The 14,064-nt window shown below is 34.3% G+C and overlaps 1 protein-coding gene and 1 non-coding gene across 2 annotated transcripts in view; one reads left to right on the top strand and one right to left on the bottom strand.

Moving 5' to 3' along the window:
• The window catches only part of PHF14 (PHD finger protein 14), a 194,424-nt gene that overhangs the window by 77,580 nt on the left and 102,780 nt on the right, over window positions 1–14,064 (bottom strand). The gene's annotated exons all lie outside the window — the stretch shown is intronic.
• On the top strand, window positions 9,656–9,787 carry LOC111721997. The gene has a single exon (XR_002770970.1). It is a non-coding gene; the product is annotated as a small nucleolar RNA SNORA51 (small nucleolar RNA).

The following is a 14,064-nucleotide window of genomic DNA, read 5'->3' as shown; positions in this document are numbered from 1 at the left end:
CTTGCGTCAGTCTCCTGAGTAGCTGGGACTACAGGAGCCTGCCACAACGCCTAGTTCTTCTTTTTTTAGAGAGTGGGGGTCTTGCTCTGGCTCAGGCTGGTCTCGAACCTGTGAGCTCAGGCAATCCACCCACCTTGGCCTCCCAGAGTGCTAGGATTACAGGTGTGAGCCACCATGCCCAGCCAATAAGAGTTATTTTTATTATTTACCAGTACAGAGGCTTAATGAAACTAAAAACTTTGCCCACAGTAACATGTCTCTCTGATACCAATAAATTGCACACTGTTAATAAAAATTGTTTGGGGGGACTTAAGACAGCCAAATATTGGAAGAAGGCCTAGAGAATTCATATGGCAAATATTTTCATATATGGGATATAATACTACTACTATAATGGTGCAGAATCTTTTGTATTACCTTCTCCTACTGTTCAAGCAAAGATAGTCTGTCTATCCAGTATGACATGCTTCATTAGCAGCTTACGAAAGTCCCTATGATAATACTTAGTCCCTGTGACAGTACAGATTAAAGCTTAAGAAACAGATCAGGAATTGACCATTTTTACACTGAACTAAACAGGTGAAAAGAAATAAATGTCCCAGAAAAAAAGGAGCTGTTGTCAAAGAAGGAAAATGTGGAAATGCAATGACATACAGTGACATTATACTACAAAATATTTAGTATTTCAAGTGTTTAAACAATGAAGGAACATGTATAGTTAAAGCAGCAGAAAGTATTCTCCCCAAACAAGAAAAATGATGAGTGAAGACACTACAATAAAAGTATTAAAAAGTACATGTTTCATTTTTAAAAGTATTATTGATAGGGTGTGTAAAGATACAACTGCCAAATGTAAGAGTACCTTTGAAAAGGCTACGATTATTCCAAGAACTTAACACAAAATCTATGGAAACAGTGTGATCATAAACACTAAAGTCAAGAGGTCTGGGTTCTAAGACCAAGTCTCACTAACTATGTAAACTTTTAGAAAGCTTCCTATCAAGAAATTACTGACAGACTATAGCATGACAAAGATTATCTTAACTCCTGAGATATAAAGAAAAGTACAACTCCTTCATGGAGTGCTAGGATGGGGGGTAGGTTAATAGATGGGTGGGGGTGTGTCAAGTGAACAAAAGTATAAGATTCTAAAATAGGGAACAACAAAACAGTGTGATAGGTATTATCACAGGGGCTTTCATAAGCTGCTAATGAAGCATGTCATAGTTGGCACACAGACCATCTTTGCTTGAGAAGTAGGAGAAGGTAAAGCAAAAGATTAAGAGGAAAAGATTAACAAAGGATTAAAACAACTGGTAACAGGTAGGTAGGAATTTACCAGACAGAGAAAATGAGAAATAAAATGTGAGGCAAAAGGAAGGGCATTAACAAAAGTACAGAATAATTTCAAAAGAAGTTTGTCAGGAAATCCACATAACTTAGTACAGCTGGAGTAAAGAGCACGGTCAGTATACTCTTGAGAGGCAAAGGTGGTAGCATCTCTTGAGCGCAGGAGTTTAACACCAGCCTGAGCAAGAGCAAGACCCAGTCTCTACTAAAAAAGAAAACTAAGCCAGGCATTGTGACAGGTTCCTGTAGTCCTAACTACTCAGGAGGCTGAGGCAGGAGGATTGCTTGAACCCAGGAGTATGAGGTTGCTATGAGTTAGGCTAAGGCCATGGCACTATAGCCTAGGTAAGAGAGCAAGATTATGTCTCAAAAAAGAGGGGAGGTTGTGTTTTCAGCATTAATGCAGTAACTGAAGAGATGTCAAGGATTAGACCCATAAAGAGTACATAGTATGAGAAAAGGACCTAGGACAGACTATTCAAGAACACAAATATGTATAGGGAAGAATAAGGTAGAGAAGTCTAGAAGAGGACTATCTAGAGAGGTAGACGGACACACAGGAAAATAGGAAAATGCCCTGTCTTGAAAGACAAAGTAATCAGCGGAGAAGCAACTGAAGATACACAAGAAAATAATCAGAGTCAAGTAGCACAGGATCAAGAATACTGGTAGAAAGATTGGCTTTAAAAGGAAAAGAGAACAGCGAGCAAGGAGAGTGAATGGTGGTAGAAAAGAGACGCCTATGGATGTAAGTTTATAGCTTGTCAGAAAGTTTACTCACTTCTGATGGCTTCTTCCCCATGTGAAGTAGATGAGGTCATTTGTAACATGAGGAAGGAAAGGAAGAGGTGATGAGGTGAGAAGCATGAGGAGAATGGAAATAGGTACTATCAGCAATGAAAGCTCAAGGTGACTAGGAAAACATGGGAGGAAGGACTGTCAGACACTGAGGGCCTAGTGTGTAAGCATTCAGCTCTATATCTCTATTTATAAATACATATTAAAGCAATGAACTGTTTATAACTCAATGACTATATCCTTTCACCCCATTTAATATTCTGTTGCATAACTAGCTGACTTAAGAATAATCTTAATATTATTTTTGAGGAGATTTGCTGTTTACTTCATTTGACTATAAGTTGCCTTATTAAGTGGTAGTTCCTGAGCAAAGGTTAGTCTTAGGTTTTCATTTGCTGTGGTTAACTGATCATAGCTATAGCCATGTTTTTTATATTTAGTTTAGCCTTTGTGTGTATATGGTCAAAATAAAGCTCTACTTAAAACATTAAATTCATAAAATTAACTTATTTTAAAACTCTTTAAAATCTTACTCATTCTTCTATCATCGTAAAATAATATTTTTTACTCCCTTACAATCTCTAGGAATCTATACATAATAATATGATAGCACATATTTCAGTCCCTCCAAAAGTTTTTCTTATTCCTTATAAACAACTTACCATCAACAAGAGAAATACAATTTTTACACTGTTTTTATTTTAGGATTTGTGTGTTTTTGGTAGCAATAATTTTCCCACTGTAAATGTCCTTTTTTATTAGAATTTTTTTCTCTATTTCCCTGTGATAAATCCCGACAAGAGGGTTTTTATGATTTAAAACAAACAAACAAAAAAAGACTTATACAACCAAAACAGCCAGAAAACTAAATTTTTTCTCTTAAAATGAAAAAGTAGGATTATATCATATAATATACATTAAATTTATAAAAGATGTTTTAAAATTCCCAAAGACCAAAAATACTCTGCTATTTTCATTCGTTGTTAGTTTATGAATCACTTGACAACTCTCATGCTGAGAAACAGATCATTGTGTGCATGTGAACACTGCATGTGTGTGTACAATATACATTTACATTACTTTCTGAAGTCAGCCCAGTCCATCAATGAATTCAACCAACCATGGATCAAAAATATTAGAGGAAAAAATAATAACAAAAAAAAAAAGTAAAAAAACAAGACCATATGACAACTATTTACATAGCATGTGCATTGTATTAGATATTAAAAGTAAAAATGTTATCCAATGCTAGGGAGAATAGTACTTAGAGTTTCATATGTATCTATGTATAACATACACACATATACACAAACACAGATGAAGCTATGGGATAACTGAAATCACACAGAGATTAATTACCAAGTAAGAAGAGTACTGGAAGTCAAATGCTTATAAATATACTCAATATTAGCAAGAGAAGGAAAGGAATAACTGCATCAGCAGCCTTCAATGTCAATCACTGGTGCAAAGACCAATAAGGCCTTCTACCCAAGCAACTACATCTAAACACCAAAACCAGGTCAAAAGTGCTTTTTATTGCCATAAAATCACCAAAGGAAGTTAATGAGGAATTCTCAATTTGTTAGCAAATTTCTTTTAGATTAGCACAAAAAGGGGACCCAGGTACTACAAAACAAAGTATAGCCTTATTTTTTCTAGCTGACCAAACTGAAATAAGATGTAGTCAGATCTAATTTAGCTGACTTTATATTACCCAAACAGTGAAAATTAGCAAAAACTTAGCAAAACTAAGTACTACTAGCAAAACTAATAGTACATACATATTTTCAGATTAAAGAAAACTAAGAGGTTTCAATGAAATAGTATCCTTGGAAACACAAAAGGAAAATCAAAGGTAATAAAATTCATTTGAAATGTACCATAACTCAAAGAACAATAACACAGTCATAAAAAATGAATTACTTTACAAATTACAGTACAAATAAAAGATAACAAAAACTACCTTCCCTATCTAGCCAAGGCTTCAATGTTTTATATATATTAACATAACTAAGCCAAGTTCCCATTAATATCTAAATGACTTTAATCCTCAAATTGTTAAACAAGTACCATTTTATTTAAAATCCACACATTGTTCTTTCTCTTTGGATATATACTGGTCACATACTATTAGCTCAGCACCTAGAATATTATAACTAATTTGTTCAATATTATATTGTTTGATATGATGCTTTCACACTAAGACTCATGGACTGACCAACACATATGGTCTAAATATAAATGACTTAGAAGTTCTCATCCCAAAGAAAAAGGGAAAGTTATTTCAGATAGAGGGTATAACATAAAGTAACAGCAAGATGGCATAAAAGTAACAGGAGTGTTTTAGGAAAGAGGAGGAATAGACTCCAAGGACCTAAAGTACAGGTCACTTGGAGCTGTGAAGAGCTAAAAAAGACAAATGATAGTCTGAGGCCTGGTTTGCAGGCCCTTATAAAAAACTATGTTGTAAAGTCTAAATTTACCTTGCAAGAAATGGGAAGCCTCTAGACTAATTTAAGTACAACAGTAACAAATTAGTGCTTCAGTAAGACAATAAGAGACTAGAAATAAAGACTAAAGAACAGTCCAGGAGAGAATTGGTATTTTTTTAGGAGAGAATAAGCACTGTATATTTTTATTTATTTAATCCTCCTAACAATTCTAGAGGGTAGAAACAACTATTATCCCCAGTTTACAGACTAGGAAACAAAGAGATTATGTAACCAGTCTAAAGTCACCACTAACAAGACCTGGGGAGGGATGTGAACCCAAATAACTAGGCTCTACAATTTAAGCATTTAATCACAATGTTGTTGCTACTGTTGTTTTTTCAACAAACAAACAAACAAACAATGCTTTGTGGCTGTTAAGAACTAAAGTAAAAAAATCGCAGTACGAAAACTAAGAAAAAATAAAGTTTTAAGGAAGAAGACTGGTCAACAATGTTAAATGCTGAAGTGAAGCTAAATAAAACGGGTATTCAGAAAACTAAAAAGACCATTAAATTCAACATTTCAGAGTTCACAAGTGACTTCCACAATGGAAATAATAATTTTTTCTTTTAGAACCAATCACCAAACATGTATCCAACATATTTAAGGTCCAAAACTCTGCACAAAAGGTTACAACTCAACAAGTAGCTTCAACATGCTTTAAAATCAGCGGTCCTGATATTCAAAAGTTAACAAATAGAGCCTCAGAAAACTAATAATTATTATAAACCAGCAGAAGAATATGATACATTCTGATCAAACAAGATGACATTTTCATACTAAAGTTAGCAAATACCAAGATGTATAATTAAAAAAGTGTCCCAGCAGATATGGAAAAATATTTGAGAAAAACTATACATGGATAGACAACCTAAAGGGTAAAGACAAGCAATATGCACTTCCTATCCAAGTCATATATAAGATATTCCTTGTCAAAAAAAAAGATATCTCTTGTCTATTTCATAATGGCACACCAAATTAGCTTTAAAAAATTTAAATTTAAATTTGGCGAAAATTAGCAAAGAAAGCAAAAATAAACAAAAACCCAACAACCCAAAAGAAAATATTTATAATTTACATGAAAAGATTCATTTTTAATATAGAAAAAATAAACAGGCACAGGATAAAGAAAGAACGTTCACAGGTAGAAAATACAAATGACTAATCAATATATAAATAAATATGTTCAATTTAATAGACAATTACAAAATAGAATCAAAATGCCAATTTCCACCCACCAAATTGACAAAAATCTCTGCCATGACATCACTGCACATCCATGTCTGGGAAACAAAACAATACTATGCATTAAAATGAAAAATAGCAATAGCATGTACTGTGGGTTACCATACTCACTCTGGGACAGAAATTAAACAGAAAAATGAATTTTCATCAATAGGGAAACATTAATAATCAATCATACCTTCACATTATGATATATTTTGTAGCTATTTTAAAAACAGTTTTAGTTTTTACGGAGAAAAAGTTCATTATGTGCCATTATGTTAAAAAAAAGAAAAAGCAAGTTTCAGAATAAAGCTTATAAATATCTATAACTGAAATGAAAGGAGCAGGCCTGGCAGTAAGCCTTGAATGTTTTGTTTGAACTCAGAAGAAAGAAGTGTGAATGATTATACATTAAAGCAATTTTGTTCCCTCAAAGGGACAGTTTTAGAGAAATTAGGGAGAACATAACATTTGGTGCTTTAAAAATCAATCCAGTAAGTGTATACATATGTTCTAATCCCAGTATGTCATTAAACATCTTTAAAATCAAAGGCTATGTATATATCCCAAAATATTTGCTTTGCTAATTTTCAGAATATAAGAGTATGTCTATTATTCTCCTCAAATAATTTGAATTTAAGTTCTGTATTTTTAGTGCATTTTTAACAAATAGTAATGGTTATGAAACAGTGTTTGATCAAGTATTTTTTTGTATCTTATTTATGTACTATTACAGTCCAAGAAAAATAACTATAAATTGTGGTGTTTTAGATCACGTAATTCTCCATAAACCTCTGCTCAAATCTAACCATTGCTCTGGAATGACTTCTCACCTTCCTGGCTATGGTGACAGAGCCCCTCTTCTCCTTCTCTGAAATGCCTTGCTCCACTATTTCCTGCTAGCTTAAACCTACCCATTCTTTGCATAACCCCACTGGTTTTATTGATTACCATTCATTTTACAATTGTCTTACTAGTTAATCCTGTACCACCTAAGAGTTCCCATGAGATAAAATTCTTGAGAAAAACAGAGATTATTGCTACATAACAATCTTCTGTAGCTTTCCATTCAGGAAGAACAGTGGGAATGGAGGGAGGTAAGAAGGGAGGGAGGGTGATAAAGAGAGACATGTGTGTGCACTTGAACAAAAAGCAAAAGATGAGACAGGACTAATGGACTCTGAACTATAATTTCTAGAAGAAAAAAAAAACTCTTCAAAATTCTACTGAGTGAGAGGGCTGAGACCGAAGAGGGGCTGCAGCCATAGTTGAGTACAACAACTATGTGTGATAAAGAAGGAAAATGAGAAACGAGACCTCTTGAGCCAGGATAAACTAGGTATGTCCAGTTATCCCCAGTGTTTTTTTTTTTTTTAATTTTCAATCTCTGGTTATTTTTAATAGAAGCAATACAGGGTTCTGAAGGGTGCACGTGGGAATACTTCAGGGAGGAGTCATATCTTGAGGTGCTTGCATCACTAGTAATAATGATTTTATAAGTTTGAAACTAATGTTCAATTATTGTTAGTAGATTAGAAATATTATTAGGAATAGGGAACAAAGTCTAGACCAGTGGTTCTCAACCTTCCTAATGCTGTGACCCTTTAATACAGTTCCTTGTGTTGTGGTGACCCCCAGTCATAAAATTATTTTTGTTGCTACTTCATAACTATAATTCTGCTACCGTTAGTAATCGTAATGTAAATATCTGATATGGAGGATGTATTTAGGCGACCCCTGTGAAAGGGTCGTTGGACTCCCAAAGGGGTCGCAGTCCACAGGTTGAGAACCCCTGGTCTAGACAAAGAGAGACATGGGGAATCTGTTCAGACTCATTTTCCTAGCTTTGAGTACAAAGTGCAAGATCCTGTCACTTTAATATTTCTGAAGCCTGGTGTGTTGTCTATCTCCCCCTCCCTTGATGCTGCTGCATAGCAGCTGGCTGAAGGCCTTGAAGCTGCTTTCTGCCAGAGCAAGGCTGTGTGTTCTGAGGGAGTGGCTTTGGAGAGTTAAGAATGTGAATTCTTTAAACTTTGACCAACTCAGGACGACTTGCTCCGAACCAGATAAGGAAGATCTCTTTTCTTCTGTCACTTTGATTGGTCCAGAGGAGTCTGTTTGCACGCAAGGCTGTCAGAGTATTAAAACATCATATCTGTGGTGTGTGATTGTGGGTGAGCTAGGATTTGGTCCTTGAGTTGGCCTCTGATGGGCTTCCTTATCAAGACTTTCTTTACATTAAGACTATAATACCTTGAAACAGTAAAAAGTGATAAGTAAATTCATGCAATTAATGCAATCAGCTGTAGAGTTAGTCTAATTAGTAGGAACGTCAAGTGCAGTAAGAACCTTGGTGGGATTGTTTGCCTTGCTTTCATGAGATTTATGACTGTAATAATGATGCATGAAATAAACACAGAGCTAGCCTGACACTCACAGTCACATACTGGAAGCCTTACAAGAAAGTGTGTGCCACCTTCCAAGTCCCGCTGCTCTTAAAACTATCTCTTTGTGTCTATTATTTCTCTATATTAATATTCTATAACTCCTACTAATAATTTTATTGGTCTGCTCATACTACCAGGTCACAAGGAAGTAAACCTACCATGTGTCCCTGACAGGTCCCCAACAGGGCTGGACAAGGACCCCCATTTTCTAGGCCTAGGACTCCCTGCCGCTTTGCCCAGAGCTAGAAGGACTACATTCATTTGTTAACACACTCATTCACTAATCAACATTGAAAAGCTGTCTTCCTTTGGGTCAAGTCCTAGCCAAGTGTTATTCTTGAGACCCTCTAGACAAAAGACCCACTTGGGGACTACCTATTCGGGTTCCCCTCCTTTGCCAGAGCCTCTGGTGCCTTTCATTCCTTCTGTATTCCTTTTTATCTAATAAATCCTATCTTACAACCAACCTATGTGGGTTCATTCTTCAAATTTCTGAGACTAAAGACCTATTGCAGGAGGACATTCTGTCAACAGAAGAAGACTGAGAAGTAGTAGAAAGCAATAATCAATGGCCATTAAGTGAGAACACTGGGATAAACAATTGAACAGAAGAGGAAAATGCTTATCTACAAATAATACAAAATGTGCATTGAAATTGTAATGGAAGACAATTCATGACTCATTAATTTAGGATATCTGAATTAAAACAGAATTCTTTTATACCATTCCATTATGGTTTTATGAAATTGATTTTTTTTTTTTTTTTTTTTTGAGACAGAGCCTCAAGCTGTCCCCCTGGGTAGAGTGCCATGGCATTACAGCTCACAGCAACCTCCAACTCCTGGGCTCAAGCGAGTCTCCAGCCTCCACCTCCCAAGTAGCTGGGACCACAGGTGCCTGCCACAACGCCCAGCTATTTTTTGGTTGCAGCCATCATTGTTGTTTGGCGGGTCCGGGCTGGGGATTCGAACCCGCCACCTTAGGTGTATGTGGCTGGCGCCTTAGCCAGTTGACGAGCCATGAAATTGATTTTTAAGGCAAGTCATAAGAGATTCATGGTTCAGCTGAACTTTCAATTTTCCCAATCTGATCTGACCTCTTATCTAATACCCAGAGTCTCCTATCTGAATTCTATGTATGCTATTTACTTTTTCAAACCATTTTTCCCATTATAAAAGGTACATTCACTATTAAAAATCCTTAAAAATATAGAAAGCTTTAAAACATATATTTTATATAAAATTAGGATCATAAATCCTAAACAGAAATGGAATATTTTTAACTTAAACTTATGTTAAGGTTTTCCTGCACCTTAAACACTCTTTTTAAATAGCTAAGTAAGACCTCTTGGTGCTTACTAGAGGCTGTGTTCTTACACTGACCATATAGAAAGAGAAGACAGAGTAAACCTAACCTATGTACACCCCAGCCAATACCCCATGCCTGATCTGTATTGTGAATGGGGGAACATGGAGAGTAGAAAAAATAAATAAATAAAATGGCTAAATAAGTGGTCAAATGAGGGAAAAGAAATTTATGGTATGCCATAATTCATATAACCATTTCCCCAATAGGCATTTATGTTGGTTTCAAACACTTTTCACTATTATGAAGAGCACCATAAATAACACTCTTACATAAAAACTGTGCTAATTTTTGAATATTCCTCTAGAAAGATTCCTACAAGTGCTGTTGCTGTAAGAACAGTACTGCCATGCTTAATGCCTTTGATTCATATTGCTAAATTATTTTCCAGAAAAGTCATTCCTCTTTAATTTTCTACTACCAGGACATTACAAATTTCCATGTGCTTGTCTCATTTTCCAAACTAGAGTGATAAATTTCTTACAAATACTTCTTTGGTATCTTCCACTATCACAATAGGCCAAATCATCAGCAGCACTCTATAGATAACAATAATAATGTTTTAGAAATTATCTTCCTGATTTGGAAGATCACTTAGGGATCTAAAAAATAGACCTGCCATTCAATTCTTCCATTCCTCTACTGGGTCTATATCCAGAAGACCAAAAATCACTTTATAACAAAGATATTTGCACAGAATGTTTATTGCAGCCCAATTCATAATTGCTAAGTCTTGGAAGAAGCCCAAGTGCCCATCAATCCATGAATAGATTAATAAATTGTGGTATATATATACACCATGGAATTTTATGCTGCCTTTAAAAATGATGGAGACTTTACCTCTTTCATGTTTATATAGATGGAACTGGAACATGTTCTTCTTAGCAAAGTATCTCAAGAATAGAAGAAAAAGTATCCAATGTACTCAGTCCTACTATGAAACCAATTTATAGCTTTCATATGAAAGCAATAGCCCAAGAAGAAGGGGAAAGAGGAGAGAATAGGGAGGGGGGGGGTGAAGGGTGGGTATTTAGTGGGACCACACCTATGGTGTATTTTACAAGGGTACATGTTAAATTTACTAAGTGTAGAACTAAATGTCTTAAAATAATAACTAAGAAAATGCAGTAAAGGCTATGTTAACCAGTTTGATGAAAATATTTCAAATGGTATATAAAACCAGCACATTGTGCCCCATGATTGCATTAATGTACACAGCTGTGATTTAATTAAAAAAAAAAAAGAAATTATCTTCCTCACTCTGGTAGCACCACTAACACATGGAATAAATAATAGGTATTAAATGAGATAGCTAAATGAAAATACATAGTCCAACTCTTTAGAAATTTCCTCTATATTCAAAATTCAGGACTTTGTACTCGATGGCCTGCTCAACAATTTAACACTAACAAAGCACTTAAATCATTCTTAGTTGAAACCGAAAGGATATCCCTACTACATGGTGCTGATTAGTTCTTTTGATCTAAGAAGAGTTGTTCGCAAGTATTAAATAAGATTAAAATGAAGATAATGAATTACTAAGCTAAATGTCAACTTTATTTTGAAATATCTGGGAGAAAAAGCAGCAATGTCAATATTTGTTAAAAAACTAAATCTTGGCTGGGTGTGGTGCCATAATTCATATAACCATTTCCTTAATAGGAATTTATGTTGGTTTCAAACATTTTTCACTATTATGAAGACTGCCATAAAGAACACTCTTACATAAAAACTGTGCTAATTCTATATGTATGTTATAATCCTCATACTCTGGGAGACTGAAGTTCAAAGAGGATTGTTTGAGGCCAGGAATTTAAGGAAACCAGCCTAGGCAAGAGCAAGACCCAGTGTCTATAAAAACAGAAAAAACAGCAGCACATGATGGCCCATGACCATGTCCTAAACCTTGGGAGACTAAGGCAGGAGGATTTCTAGATATTTGAGGTTGCAGACACCACTGCATTCTCGCCTGGGCAACAGAGAAAGACGTCTCAAAACAAACAAACAAACAAACCCCCTAAATCTAATCTACATGTAGACTTCGAATGATAGTCAAAAGCTACTCAGTTGGGTGAAGGAACAACAGATGGCATATTGACTGAAAAACTACAAACCAAAGTAGTGCTTAGTCAAACACTATCTGATGATTTTTTTTAAGTGAGATACTAACAAACATGCAAGGGAAAAATAAATCCTCAAGTTTTTAATATATGTTTGTTTTTTAAATAAATGTGTGACAGGGCCCACACCCAGATACTCCACATCAACACTACAACTGAAAATTTAATGCTGTAAAAATCTTTTCAACTGTTACTTTGTCAAGTTACTTTCTCTATTTAACTACACTTAGTATATTTTCATAGGTGCAAATAAACCTTGAACTTATTTTATTTACATGGGATAACTTTATGACATTCACTCCTAATAGAAAGTACCCTCTCAAAGTTAACAGGAATTAATCATTTAGACCACCTAGCTTATGTATATTTTGTTTCTTTGTAAAATTAATTCTAGTAAAATACAATCAAAGTGACTATCAAAAAAGTAGGATACTTTTCCAGTTACACGTAATAAATAACGTCTATATCATTACTAAAACAAAGCTTTTCTGACTTACTGACATGTCATTTATGATCAAGGACTACTAGGAAGAAAAAAAAAAGATGATGATGAATAGAGAAAAAGAATTGCCTTTAAGGAATAAACGCTGCTATTTTTGACAAAATAATAAACACTAAATAATTTTGTATATTACTGTTAACATACAAAATAAAAGGAGAAAAGTGATGCTCCTAAAATATTTTATTATTTTGAAAACAGAGATTCCTATTACAGAATTCTGTGCTTGGTCACTCTTGCCCTACACTCCCACCCTAGCTTTAGTTTCTTTTTAATGAAGAAAAGAAAAGTCAGCAAAACAAAATGTCATCATTAAATCATTCAGCAACATTTTGTGTCAAAAATGTAATGGGAAGTGCACACATCAAGGAAAAGGTTACTGTGCTTTAGAACATCTTTTGACTTGGTTCATGGCTCATCCATCTACGTAACTGTGCAGGCACTACTGATGTTTTTTTCTCTCAGTTTAATGTGGTATTTGAAGGATTATGGCATTTTCACAAAACCACATTGCAGTGATTTTAGTGGTTATCTGGCTGAAAGTGATGTTGTGATTTAGAATAACTACTCTACTTGTATGCGATGGTAAAAGCCAGCTACCAAGCCATTTTACAATGACAACCTAATTCTCACTTATATGTTTTCTCAATAATACATAAGGTCAGTCTAGAGAGGAGAACAAAAATAGAGGAAACATATTCTGAAAGGGAGCCTGCTGTGTATATATAGGTATACTATTTTAGATTTAAATCCTTATAAGTACACTGTGATAGAAAAAGCTAATTCAGAAACTGATAACCTTAATTCACGTCAGTTTAGGATAAATGTAATTGAACCTTTAAACTGTTTCACAAAATGGATTTAGGCACTTAAGAATTAACATGAAAAGCAATCACATATTGCACATTAGTAGCTATATAAAGAGAATATGAGAAATACTACAAGTACTTACCTAGATGATATAACTCATTTTAATCTAGAAACATATTTTATTATATTTATAAGCTCAATCTAGTTTTATAGAAAGAAAAAGATAAACTTTTCAGATTAAAATATTTTCTACTGTAAAACATTTCTTATAAACTTGACTCAATGAGCAATAAATGAAAAGTATTGCCTTATAATAATTCACATATTTTTGATAGGCTATTGCCTATAAAATATGTAACTAAAATCAAATTAGAAAAATATTATGAGTTAATAATACAATTAAAAATATCATGATCAGTAGGGTGGTTTATTCTATAAATGATTCAGAATTCCTTATACTTGGATAACAGTTTGCATTTTCAAATTTCTTTCTCCTCTTCTTTCCTATAATATCATAGAATCATGGAATGTAAAAATTAAAAGCAATTTTCAAATCAATCTAACACCTTGTTCATCCTATAAGTAAGACCAATGGTTCTCAGAGAGGTTCTTTGAATTTCTGATGGTTACAAAGCCTCTTCTTGGCAGAGCCTTACCAAAAATTTCAACCCTTCAATTTTAGCCCTATGCCTTCACTCTTCCTTTTCTCCTAATTACTAATGAAATTTTCAAGTTAGGCTTATTTTGTTGTTGTTTATCCCTTAGGTAAATATTAAATGCACTACCTTTGCTCAAAAAATTGGGGGTGGGGGAGACTATCCCTTAATAATTACAAAAACTATCATCCTGGCTTTCCTAGTTAACAACCTTTCCATATATATCAACAATATTAAGGGGAAAACAGGGGATAAGCTCATGATATATAGTATATCTAAAGAATAAAGTAAAGAAGAAAT

The sequence above is a fragment of the Otolemur garnettii genome, unplaced genomic scaffold (genome assembly GCF_000181295.1).
Source record: "Otolemur garnettii isolate 467f Iridium unplaced genomic scaffold, OtoGar3 scaffold00005, whole genome shotgun sequence".
NCBI classification, from domain to species: domain Eukaryota; kingdom Metazoa; phylum Chordata; class Mammalia; order Primates; family Galagidae; genus Otolemur; species Otolemur garnettii.
The sequence above is the reverse complement of the archived record's forward strand: the minus strand, read 5'-3'. Positions and strand labels throughout refer to the sequence as shown.